The following is a 10,403-nucleotide window of genomic DNA, read 5'->3' as shown; positions in this document are numbered from 1 at the left end:
ATCTTCGTTTTCTGAATGTTGAGCTTTAAGCCAACTTTTTCACTCTCCTCTTTCACCTTCATCAGGAGGCTTTTTAGTTCCTCTTCACTTTCTGCCATAAGGGTGGTGTCATCTGCATATCTGAGGTTATTGAGATTTCTCCCGGCAATCTTGATTCCAGCTTGTGCTTCTTCCAGTCCAGGGTTTCTCATGATGTACTCTGCATAGAAGTTAAATAAGCAGGGTGACAATATACAGCCTTGACATACTCCTTTTCCTATGTGGAACCAGTCTGTTATTCCATGTCCAGTTCTAACTGTTGCTTCCTGACCTGCATACAAATTTCTCAAGAGGCAGATCAGGTGGTCTGGTATTCCCATCTCTTTCAGAATTTTCCACAGTTTATTGTGATCCATACAGTCAAAGGCTTTGGCATAGTCAATAAAACAGAAATAGATGTTTTTCTGGAACTCTCTTGCTTTTTCGAGGATCCAGCGGATGTTGGCAATTTGGTCTCTGGTTCCTCTGCCTTTTCTAAAACCAGCTTGAACATCAGGAAGTTCACGGTTCATGTATTGCTGAAGCCTGGCTTGGAGAATTTTGAGCATTACTTTACTAGCATGTGAGATGAGTGCAACTGTGTGGTAGTTTGAGTATTCTTTGGCATTGCCTTTCTTTGGGATTGGAATGAAAACTGACCTTTTACAGTCGTGTGGCCACTGCTGAGTTTTCCAAATTTGCTGGCATATTGAGTGCAGCACTTTCACAGCATCATCTTTCAGGATTTGAAATAGCTCAACTGGAATTCCATCACCTCCACTAGCTTTGTTTGTTGTGATGCTTCCTAAGGCCCACTTGACTTCACATTCCAGGATGTCTGGCTCTAGGTCAGTGATCACACCACTGTGATTATCTGGGTCATGAAGATCTTTTTTGTACAGTTCTTCTGTGTATTCTTGCCATCTCTTCTTAATATCTTCTGCTTCTGTTAGGTCCATACCATTTCTGTCCTTTATCGAGCCCATCTTTGCACAAAATGTTCCCTTGGTATCTCTAATTTTCTTGAAGAGATTTCTAGTTTTTCCCATTCTGTTGTTTTCCTCTATTTCTTTGCATTGATCGCTGAAGAAGGCTTTCTTATCTATTCTTGCTATTTTTGGAACTCTGCATTCAGATGCTTATATCTTTCCTTTTCTCCTTTGCTTTTCGCTTCTCTTCTTTTCACAGCTATTTGTAAGGCCTCCCCAGACAGCCATTTTGATTTTTGCATTTCAGCATTTCTACTTCTAGTATAGACTTAAGAGAACTGAAAACATGTCCACACAAAGGCTTGCACATGGATATTCATAGTAGCATTGTTCATAATAGCTAAAAAGTGAGGACAACCAAAATGTCTATCATTTTATGACTGGATGAGTCAAATGTGGTCTCTCCATGCCATGGAATATTATTTGGCAATAAAAAGGGATGAAGTACTGATACATATTGCGACATGGCTGAACCTTGAAGACATTATGAGAAGTTAAATCAGTTAAACAGAAAAGACCCTGTATTGTAGGATTCCATTTATATGAAATGTCCACAATAGGCAACGCTTTAGAGGCAGAAAGAAGTTTAAAAGTAAATTAGTGATTGCCTAGGGCTGGGGGGTTGGGAAGGAATGGGGAAGGAGGAGGTAATTGTTCAAGGGTTTGGGGTGTCTTTTAGGGGTGATGAAAACATTTCAAAATCGATAAATGATGTTGGTTACATTTTGTGACTAATGAGTGACTCTGAATATACTAAAAACCATTGAACTGCACATTATTTTATTTTTTTTAAAGATGTGGGCCATTTTTTTTTAAAGTCTGTGTTGAATTTGTTACAATATTGTAGTTGGCCAGCTTGAATGGGCCCATGTTCCTCTGGCAGGGGATGAGAGTCAGGACGGAGGGTCCCCAGAGCAGAGAGAGCTCCACAGGGGATCCAAGATGGTGTTCTGAGCAGTTCTGCCAGGATGGACAGCTCAGCAGTGGTTTGGAGAAGCCAAAGCCTTGCCTTACATCCAAGACAGAGGACAAGGCAAACACAGGGCTTGAGACATCGTGAGGAACCTGTGACTAGGGCTGCAGAGACCGGCGGGCAAAGTTCAGGATCAGGCACGCTTATCTCAGCCCACAAATGGCTTTGCAGTGGATGTATCCTGGCAGCAGGTGCTGTGAAGGAGCCAAGCTGGGCTGAAAAATGTCACTTCCCTGGACTCTTCTTTCAGGAGACATAGTGGCTCCCTCTTCTCTGCACATATATTTGTTACGCTACACATTTAAGTGTGTGCGGTGTTAGTGCTTGCTCATCTCCCTGCGGCTTGTGTTGGACAGTAGACTCCTGGGAGCTGGTGATCTTGCTTTTTCTTCCACAGTGGTTCTGCAGGAACCGTCCCAGGAACTGTCCTGACACATGGTTTGTGCCTTAGTAAAGGATTCATTTGTCCTTTCAATCAATGCTGACCCCTCCAATTCTCCTTGAGGACTTCAGAAGGAAAATTCATGGATTTGAGATGACTCTGGCTAATATTCTAAAGTTCTTACAACTCAGATGGTCAGTATCCACTAATCTGATGTTGCCTAATTAGTGACATGGAGATGATATCTCACCAGTTGTCTTCTGCCCTGGTTATCATGATCTTATTTCAGTTCACCTCCAACAGTGGACTCTTATGTAGATCACAAGTATTAATGCCTCCTTTTTTTCTATAACTACATTTTCTATGACAGTAGAGGTGGGGGTGGTTCTGGGTCATCTACCCCTTTATCTGTTAAATATTCCTCTTTAGTCACTCGTGGTTCCCCTGGTGGCTCAGACGGTAAACAGTCTGCCTGCAATGCGGAAGACCTGGGTTTGATCCCTGGGTCAGGAAGATCCTCTGGAGAAGGAGATGGCAACCCACTCCAGTATCCTTGTCTGGAAAATCCCATGGATGGAGGAGCCTGGCAGGATACAGTCCATGAGGTTGCAAAGAGTCCGACACAACTGAGTGACTTCATTTTCACTGTTAGTCACTGAGCAATGAGCAGCCATTGAAATGTCATTGAATTAAATAATGTGAGTTCAAATGTATGAAACTGAAAGACAGCAAGAAAGAAAGAGTGAACCAATTGCAATGGTGCACGTAGTGAAGTGAGCTTGAGATGGGTGTGTTGATCTGCCATTACCTTCTAGCCCTGGTCCCCAAGCACCACCCAGCATGAGGGGCTCACTAAGTGAAGGGTGGCTCTAGGTTTACACCAAGGCCCCTAAACACTGCTCGGAGACTTCACTTGCTGCACAGAGATGCAGATCTCTTCCTGTGTATGGTCTAAGTCACTTTAGTCATGTCTGACTCTTTGTGACCCCATTTACTGTAGCCTGCCAGGCTCCTCTGTCCATGGATTTCTCCAGGCAAGAATACTGGAGTGGGTGGTCCTGCCCTCCTCCAGAGGATCTTCCTGACCCAAGGATAGATCTCGTGTCTCCTATGTCTTCTGCATTGGCAGGTGGGTTCTTTTACCACTAGTGCTATCCGGGAAGCCCTGATCTCTTTCTGCCCTGGAATTAAAATGGAGTTTGCTCGACTTACTGAGAGCTAATGTAGTCTCTGTAGTGGACAGAATTGAAGGCTTGTGCTGACCTCATGATAGAGTTGCCTTAGATGCTGACTTTGTATCCACATCCTCACATGAGATGCTTCATGGAGCCACTTCTCATACCTTCAGCACCTGTTGCAATGAACCTAGGTTCATCCCCGAGGGAGCTCACACAGATGTGTTCTATCCCTATAACACCCCCAGGGGGGACTTCTTGTGTCTCTACAGGTGACCAGATGACCCTTTCCTTTCTCTGTAAGTTATCTGATATGGGAGAGTGAGGAGGGGGTTGATCTGATTCAGTAAATAATTCCTAACAGATCCAAATATCAGCTTTTGATTTCTCCTATTCTTTTTATTCATTAAGAGGAAAAGGATACCTGACTATTTCTGTCATTGAGAATGAGGTTTAGTCAACCTCTCGTGATATGATAGCTGGCACACCAAACCTAACCACAACAGTGGGTTTAAACAACTGCCTTAGATTGTTCCTTGTTTATCATCCATGCATCGACCTGTCTACTTATTTTAAATAAAAAGTGTCCTATACACCTTGGCAAATTTTTGTATATTATAGAAGGAGTGATAGTGACAAGCAAACTCTCTTTTCCTGCTCATCCTATTTCCCTACTTTCTCTTCCAAATTTTTAAGGTATATTTCAACAAATATTTCTTGCAAAAAAGCATTGTGTTCATTGGGGAGGGATAAATTAGGAGGTTGAGATTAATGGATATATACTACTGTACATAAAATAGATAACCAACAAGGACCTATTGCATAGCATGGGGAACTATACTCAAAGTTTTGTAATAACATATAATGGAAAAGGATCTGGAAAAGAATCATTTTGCTGTATGCCTGAAGCTACATGACAGTGTAATTAACTATACTTCAATAAAAAAACATTTAAAAAGCATTATGTTTAAATCCGTATATTTTATTTATTTTTTCTTTGCTTCCTGTATTGATTTAAATATTTACTACATTCTCAGATGAGAAGCTCTTTCTTCTGGGCTGGGAGCTGCCTTTCATCCCTACTAGGAGTGATCAAATTCAAACAGGATCTGGGATGATAAAACTGGGAGTTGTGAAGCAACACACACTCCTGGGTGGAACACAAACATTTACATGTATTCTTACCTTCCAGGGATTACCTGATTAGAGAAAAATTGGGCCATAGCAAGTTCCCAAAGATTATTTCTCTGCTCTGGTTGATGTGTCTTTGGGAAATCTATGCAACACTCCCTCTAATTTCTCCCAGAGAGGTTTTGGAAACCTAAACAATGTCTCATGAGTGCTGCACAAATCAGTCCCCTTGACCATCTCCCCTGGAAGCTGTCTGTCCTGGCTCCCGGCCAGGGTGCCTCTGATTTTGCAAAGGCTGCAAGAGGCAGTTATATCCCAGATGGCTGGCAAAGGGGCTGCCCCACTGGTGCCTGCCTGCCCTGCAGTGAGAGGAGATAAGTGTCCTCCAAGAGCTCTGAACAAAGTGCTTGGAGAGGGGGCCCCGAGGTTGGGGAGAGCCTTTGGATCTAGGGCTTGGGGAGTACTCGCCAGGGGGTGCTTTTGATCTGGAGACTGTGTTAGTGGATGCGGGCAGATGCTATTCTGGGCAAGGAGGACATCACAGATGAGACACACAAATCTGTCATCTGGGACGATGTGAGCGGTGCTCTGTGCTGAGCCCTGAACTCAGCTGGAGCTGCCCCTAGTTTCCCAGTGATTCAGATCTTACTTGACTACACAGGCCCGGGTAAAGCTCTGCCTTCTCCCACTCCAGCCCAGCTTGGACTTCGGCAGCATTTATTACCCAGAAGAAATGGACACATATTTATTGAGAGCCAGCTGTTTGTCTAGCAGCACTGCTTCCATTTGGCGAATATCTTCACTGGAGTTGGGTCGGGTCGGGTGAGACAGGACCCTTCTCTCCTTCTACACATCACCTCTGCCCCTCTGCTCATTGTAGACTGTGAAGGTTTTCTCACCATTCAGCACTCATTGAGTGGTTGGCAGCCATGGCCAGAGCATGGCCTGGAGTTGGGTTTCCTAGAGCTCAGTTTAGATTAGGTGCTTATAGTTGATGAGATGGGCTTTCCTGGTGGATGAGATGGTAAAGAACCCACCTGCAATGCGGGAGACCTGGGTTAGATCCCTGGGTTGGGAAGATCCCCTGGAGGAGGACATGGCAACCCACTCCAGTGTTCTTGCCTGGAGAATCCCCATGGACAGAGAAACTTGGCAGGCTACATACAGTCCATGGGGTTGCAAAGAGATGGACACAACTGAACGACTAAGCACACAACACAGCTGATGAGATAGAGCATGAAGGCGGGGAAGAGATGGGTGGCTGAGTCCAGCAGCATCGGAATCGCCTCCATCTTAAGATCCTGAGATGCAGTCTCCTACAGACACGTTTGTAAGTTACTGGTCAAGTTCTTTGACCACAGGGTGTCTTTGGGGTTAAAAAAAAAAAAAAAAAAAAAGCAAAGAAGAGAATATTTCAGACTGTTCAGAGTCATTAATTTCTCCAAAAAGGCAGACAATGTGAAGGTGGGACTACACGGAGACCCTGACACCCTGGGTCCCAGACTCAAGTTCTCATCCATATGTGCTGCTGCTAATCAGAGCCTGGGATTTCTTGATGCTGCTTGCATGGAATTTTCCGAAAAGATCTGGGTCTCTCCATACACCAGAGAGGAGAGCGGCTCCCAGGATCTTAGGCTGTGTGACTCGAAACTAGGTTAGCAACAAAGGAAACCACAACACAGCCGCATAAAGAGGGGCCAGGCTGTGGAGGTGGGTGGGATCGCCTGCCTTGAGAAAAGATGCTCCGAGCTCCATGATATTTTAGAACAAGAGTCAGTCCTTATTTTTTGAAAAGAAGTGGGCTAGGAATGAAAAGGAGTCAGTCCCCTCAAAGTAGGAGTTGAGTCTGTGGAAGAATATTTACTGTTTCTACCCCATAAGATTTTGAAAATGATAAGAGGTGTAGCACTCAGGGGAATTTGGGGGAGATCTGGGTTGCTCTGGAAGGCCAGAGAAGCTGAGTGGGAGAGGGAGGGAAGCGGTGTCTAAAAATACTTGGTGGAGGAAGGGCCCATGAGGTCATCTCCCCAGGATACTCTGTCCACCCTGGCCAGACTCTGGCTCCCGCCCCTTGTCCAGTTCCGAGTACAGTCATCTGAACAGAGCTGGGGCTCAGTAATGAGTGTTGACTGACGGGCAGCCTGAGAGGGACACGGGGAACCTGGAGAGGGTTCAGAGGTGATGAAATGGCTGGAAACTGGAGCTCAGCGGCAAGGTCAAGGGAATGGGACTGGCTCCACCTGGACAGCGACAGGGTGGGGGTGAGGACTGGGGAAAGAACCATTTCTAGCCATCGAAGGGTCAGGTCTTGGCTCTGCTCTGGCCAGGCCAGGATGGAATCAGAGTCACGTGTGACTTTGCTCTTGGAGGTGGACCGTGAGTTCCAAGTGCATTTGAAACCCCAAGGCAAGGCAGAGATGCATTGTCAGGTTATCTTCACAATTACCCCCTTCTGTAAATGAGAGTGGCCAAGACTCTCAGCCATAGCAACTAACAGATCCTGAAGCCCTCCCGGCCTTTGAGAATGACTCGTGAGTGGTGTTTCAGACAGCTGGCATGAGAGTGGTGGAGACAGTCTTGGACAGGTGGGGAGCCTGTCTAGTGCCCATCAATCACCCTCTGCATGAAATCACCCACTTCTACACTGGACCCTGGAAGGAAGAACTGGAGTGAGGCCGAAGTGGGTGGGTAAGGACTCTTCTTCTGGGGGAGGGGGATCAAGTTCACACTTATGGAATCCCTACTATTGCCAAGAACTTTATGAAATGGGTTTCCTATTTAATTTTTCAGTAATTCTATGAGGGAGAGAGGGGAGGGATTACTCTCCCATTTTATAGACTAGAAGATGAAGGCAGGAAGAGATCAAACAATTTACCCAAACCTGCATAGTTAATGGGGCTTCCCTGATAGCTCAGTTGGTAAAGAATCTGCCTGTAAAGCAGGAGACCCCAGTTCAATTCCTGGGTCAGGAAGATTTGCTGGAGACGGGATAGGCTACGCACTCGAGTATTCTTGGGCTTCCCTGGTGGCTCAGATGGTAAAGAATCTGCCTGCAATGTTGTACAGCTGGAGTTTGAATCAGCACAGATCTAATTCTAGAGCCCATCTGCAGCTGGTAAGGGGAATGTGGAGAATGCAGTCAGATTCCCATTTGGCAACATGATCTTCATTGGTACCCAGGGAGCATCCTTAGGTCAAGCTCACTTCTGACTCTTAGGGTCCATGTCTAAATTAAGAGGCTAGTTGAAAGTTTTTTCAGCATGTCGCCCCATCTTTTAGGTCTGGATCTGCTCTAACTGGAAGGTCCAACTTGGAGACTCTCTGAAGCCCCTTCCAGGCTGAGACGGAAGCTGCCTGGGGAGGAGGAGGGTTGCAGTTTATGTCTGGAAGCTGCGAAAGAGATACAATTCCCAAGCTTGGATTTACAGTGGGTATCTTGTTGCCTCAGCCTGGAATCTGAACCAAACCATTTTCCATGGGTGAATTAGCGAAACAATCCAGTCCACAAAGGGAGCAGCTCCACTCTGTCAGTTAACAAGCTCTGAGGGGTGGGGGTGGGGGTGCACCGAGCTTGGAGGGGAGGGAGGAGACTGCTGGCGAGAAATTGACCTCCTCTTGTCTTGCTGCCCTGAGTCCAGCCTCTCTGCTTGGGAACCTGGGCAGGAGGCTGGTCTGATTTCCCTGTGGGCTGAACGGTGGGAATATTTTTTAGTGGCAGATTATACTTTCCCCGAGGTGGTTTGAATTACACCTGCCCCATTTCATTTAATTAGGGCTGGTGCTGCTGTCTATTGTGTCCAGTGGGCCTCCTGCATGAATAAATAGTAACATGTTTGTTTTCTTTTGGGTGGGGTATTTTTTTTAAATGATGGGTTGGCAGAAAACGGGAGACCATAAGAAACCGTGGTGAAATCATCAGGAAAGAAGATGTTAGAGGGCAAATTCTCATCCCACTAAGCCTGCAGGGGTGACTCCCCCTCTGCTTCTTCTTGAACCCACATTCACACAATGTATTCAGAACCTCCTCTGTTTTCACTTCTATTCTCCAGCCAGGCTTTCTTTCTCTTTGCAATATACCTGGGAATCAGGCATTTCCTCCTTTAGTACTGCTTTTCTTCCCTGCCCCTTCTCATTTTACTGTAGTTTTCCGTGCAAACTCTCTTTCTCTCTCTCCTTCTCTCAATAGCTTCTGTCTACTATGAAATCATTAATAGGGAACTTGTTGAATAAGTCATGGTATGGTCTTGCCATGGGGTGTTATGAAGCCAGGAAAAAGAAAATAAAGAACTCTATATATGTTGACTTGGAACACTTGCCAAGAGACATTGCAAAGAAAAAGATGCAAATAGTTAACTCTCTTTGTATAATAAAGGGCTGCTTGTATGCACACATACATTTCTGGAAATATACAAAAGAACAGGCAGCAGTGGTTGCTTTTAGGAAAAGGGGATAGAGCCTGAATTTGAAGAGAGATATACTCTTATATTGCATATCTTTCTGAGCTATTTGATATATATATATTTTTTATCATCTGCTTCCCTGCTGGTTCAGACAGTAAAGAATCTGCCTGAAAAGCAAGAGACCCAGGTTCTACCATGGGTTGGGAAGATTTTCTGGAGAAGGGAATGGCAATCCACTCCAGTATTCTCCCTGGAGAATTCCATGGACAGAGGAGCCTGGTGAGCTACAGTCCATGGGGTTGCAAAGAGTCTGACATGACTGAGAGACTAACACTTCCAGCTTTCACTTTCATTATCATCTGCATGTATTGGGCTTCCCAGGTATCTTACCGGTAAAGAATCCACCTGCCGAAGCAGGAGACATGGGTTCAATCCCTGAGTTGGGAAGATCCCCTGGAGAAGGAAATGGCAACTTACTCCAGTCTTCTTGCCTTAGAAATCCCACGGACAAAGGAGCCTGATGAGCTGCAGTCCATGTGGTTGCAAAGAGTCAGACTTAACTTAGTGACCAAACAACAACAACAACTGCATGTGTTACTTTTTCATGAAGAATTGATTTATAAAAGGAAAACATGAAATATGAAAACATAATATAAGACAATACATATTTTATTACCAAGTGAAGTAGTGATTAAGATCTGCTTTACAGGATCCAGGTTTGAATCCCAGTCACTCCAAATACTAGGTGTATGACTATAGGTAATTTATTCAACTTTTCCAGTTCTCAATTCCCTCATCTATAAAATGGGGATAATAAAGAAGGCTGAACTCCAAGAATTGATGCTTTCAAATTGTGGTGCTGGAGAAGAGTCTTGAGAGTCCCTTGGACAGCTAGGAGATCAAACCAGTCAGCCCTAAAGAAAATAAACTCTAAATATTCACTGGCAGGACTGATGTTGAAGATGAAGCTCCAATACTTTAGCCACCTGATGTGAAGAGCCCACTTACTGGAAAAGACCCTGATGCTGGGAAAGATTGAGGGCAGGAGGAGAAGGGGATGACAGAGGACGAGATGGTTGGATGGCATCACCGACTCAATGAACATGAATTTGAGCAAACTCTGGGAGATGGCAAAGGACAGGGAAGCCTGGCATGCTGCAGTTTACGGGGTCACAAAGAGCTGGCACAACTTAGTGACTAAACATGAGGTTTTCAATCTTACAGTTTTCAGGGAAGGATATTTGTTAAATATATGAATAAATGGATTTAAGTTTCAAAAAGGGAGTAAGTGCCTTGTTTACCTGGCATGCTCCTAGAGGCTGTGGGGAGGAATTG

At 45.0% G+C, this 10,403-nt stretch overlaps 1 non-coding gene across 1 annotated transcript; it reads left to right on the top strand.

Annotated features, from left to right (window-relative positions):
• Positions 1 to 7,568: 7,568 nt before the first annotated feature.
• TRNAY-GUA (transfer RNA tyrosine (anticodon GUA)) lies at positions 7,569 to 7,641 on the top strand. The gene has a single exon. It is a non-coding gene; the product is annotated as a tRNA-Tyr (tRNA).
• The last annotated feature ends 2,762 nt before the right edge of the window (positions 7,642 to 10,403 follow it).

The sequence above is a fragment of the Bos mutus genome, chromosome 2 (genome assembly GCF_027580195.1).
Source record: "Bos mutus isolate GX-2022 chromosome 2, NWIPB_WYAK_1.1, whole genome shotgun sequence".
Lineage (NCBI taxonomy): Eukaryota > Metazoa > Chordata > Mammalia > Artiodactyla > Bovidae > Bos > Bos mutus.
Note: the sequence above shows the minus strand (reverse complement) of the source record. Positions and strands in the feature narration are given on the sequence as shown.